General features: G+C 47.0%; 1 pseudogene; it reads left to right on the top strand.

Annotated features, from left to right (window-relative positions):
* Positions 1 to 362: 362 nt before the first annotated feature.
* Positions 363 to 773, top strand: LOC136137263 (mitochondrial intermembrane space import and assembly protein 40 pseudogene; annotated as a pseudogene).
* Positions 774 to 2850: the final 2077 nt, after the last annotated feature.

Below are 2850 nucleotides of genomic sequence, written 5' to 3'. Positions count from 1 at the left end.
AGTAGACCCTGCTCGCCGCAACTAGAGAAAGCCCACATGCAGCAACGAAGACCCAAGACAGCCAAAAGATAAATAAATAAAGTGTCCCTTTTTTCTTGCCACTAATGCAACCAAGAAGGAATCGCTTTAATTGAAAAATTGTAAACTGGCCTCTAAGTACTACACCAGGCATTCAAAGAGATACCATTTATCTGTAGTATTTTTTTAAGTGGGATTTGCTGTTCCAAACAGTCTCGTTACCAGGGCACGACTTGAGTCTGGTCACTCATTATCAGTTATTCAACATCAGCCTTGAACAGATGGGACCGACGGCGTGAGGCCACCGCCGCAATCGCCGCGAGGTCGGAGCGCCGGGCTGCACCATGGCCTACTGCCGGCGCGAAGGGAAGGATAGAATCACACTGGTGACCAGAGAAGACCGTGAAACTCCAAGCAACGCGGAGCTGGTGGCCGACGACCCCAATGATCCGTACGAGGAGCACGGACCGATCCTACCCAACCGAGACGACATCAACTGCAACTGTCCGTGCCTGGGGTGGGGGGAGGGTGGCCGGCGGCCCGCGTGGGGAACAGTTCAAGGCGGCCTTCTCCCGCTTCCATTGCAGCACAGAGGATGTCAAGGGGTCGGACTGTGTAGACCAATCCGGGCCATGCAGGAGTGCATGCAGAAGTACCCGGACCTCTATCCCCAGGAGGACGAGAAGCCAGTGGATGGATCAGAGGAAACGGCTGTCACGGAGGCCATCGCAACCAAAGAGGAGAGGTCCAGCTAATGAGGGCACGGGAGGCTGAACTCCAGCCTCCTTCGGAGAGGATGAACCCCTCCAAGAAAGTGTCTCTCCCTCTGTTGTTCCGTGCACTGTAATGGACAAACTAACTTACTGAGCTGATCAGGGGTCTGGGCCCCTTGACGTGTACACGGAAACATGGGCTGTATGTATGTGTGTCTCACATGAACCTATCAGCGAATGTAGCTGCCACTTTTGAATTCTTTTCTCAGATTGTCCTGGATTTTGCCACTTTGAAATAATGTACTGAATAATCTCAGAAACCAAAAATCATTACCTGGGAGTGTCTTGTGAGTGAGCGGACTTATTCTGATTCATTGCATCCCTTTTAGTAGATTTTATACCCAGTTGGAAAGTGAAATAGAAACAAAACGTCTTCCTTTAGAAATGCTGGAGGGGGGCCATTCCCTGTAGAAGAGGCGGGTTGATCAGACCTGGAGTATTTGACGAAGCCCTCTGCTTCATTTCTGATATATTTTGGTTTCCAGTTTGCATTGAGCTCCAGGTTTTCTACATTTGGAAAACAGAGCTTTGGACCCTCTGAGTGACTCCCTTTGTAAGTGAAGAGAAAGGCTGTTTTTTCCTGTTCTTTTTATCCCCAAAGCCCTGCTTTGGGGTCTGTGTTCACACTGGCTCTGTCTCAGCCTGTTCAGATGCAATGTTCTTGAGAGGTGGGCACCTAATCATTACCAAAGTAGCACCCGAGAGAGGAAACCGTGTCAATTAAAAGGAAAACATGATTAAAAAAAAAAAAACAAAAAAACAGATGGGACCACACGTCTTACCCCAGAGGCACGCTCATTCTGGTCTAGTTCATCACCAAAACCCAGCTCAAGTGCAGCTGTCAAGGGCATTTATTCCCCAAATGCTGGTAAACTAGAAACGTCAGACAGTGACATTTGAAGATCACACACTAAGTGTTCAGTAACCACACAGACACACACAAGCGGAGAGCTTTAGGGCTGTTTTGCTGGTTCCAGAGGTGAAGCAACTAAAGCCATTGTTAAACTATTGATAGAAGGAATTCCACTATGGCTGCCGCGAAGCCAAAATTGTAAACGCTTTAAAGGTTTGACCTTGCCAAGGAAAGAAAGTGACGCAGGTGGGCAGATACAGCGTGCAGGCATCCAACCCCCTGATGCAGTCTCTCCTTGATCTCCCCGTGGGGAATTCAGCCCCTGCCCTGGAAAGGTTCACAGTCTAGTGTGAGGAAGGTGGACACATAAAGAGATGATTGTTATGGGACTGAAATAAGAAAGCATTTCTCCTTCCCTGGACAGAGTGGCCTGGGGGCCAGAAACAGAGCTTTTCCCTTCTCTCCCAGGGCTGACCTCCAATGCAGAAGACTTAGCTGACAGTCATAACTAGAAAAAGCAGACTGAGCTAGAATTTCAAAACTACACCTGAACCATTACCACTCACCCATTCAACTGAGCTTCAGTGCAAATACTATCGCGAGAATTAAGATGTGTATTGAGTGTGTGTGTGTTCGCGTTGCTTAATTCACTATTATCTAACACCAGGCATATAGGAATTTCTTATTTTCACTTTTATGGCAGCAGAAGAGAGAAAGAAAAATTGTTTTAGAAGCACTTTTAGAAGACAATATGCCGAACTATTTCCTTAGGCATAGTATTCGAACCGGCAGCTGGGCTAATGCAATGCTGAATTCTGAACTAGTTTCCCTTTTAAGACCCCATTTAAATCATAGTTTGGAGTGGCAGGAAGTACAGCTTGAAAGTTGACGTCAAGTTAAGTAGCAGTGGGTAGGTGAGTTATCTTGCCCACCTAGGGTGTGTAGAACATATTTAAAATACTCTACAATATATATTTATTATCATAAACGCTCCTGCCAGTTCAAGAATTGGCTAAAGATTGGCCTCTTCCGGGAAGCTTTATTCACTAAGGTTCCCACTCCTGGCCCACATGCGTACGATCTCATTCCACTACTTGGCATTTCCCTCTTTCCACTCTACCTGGGCTGGTGGTTTCGGTGTGTTTACTTAAGACTGTGATGCTTGACTAGATCAGAACTTCTTGAAAACCAGGTCAGCTTCCACGT

The sequence above is a fragment of the Phocoena phocoena genome, chromosome 17, assembly GCF_963924675.1.
Source record: "Phocoena phocoena chromosome 17, mPhoPho1.1, whole genome shotgun sequence".
Taxonomy (NCBI): Eukaryota; Metazoa; Chordata; class Mammalia; order Artiodactyla; family Phocoenidae; genus Phocoena; species Phocoena phocoena.
The sequence above is the reverse complement of the archived record's forward strand: the minus strand, read 5'-3'. Positions and strand labels throughout refer to the sequence as shown.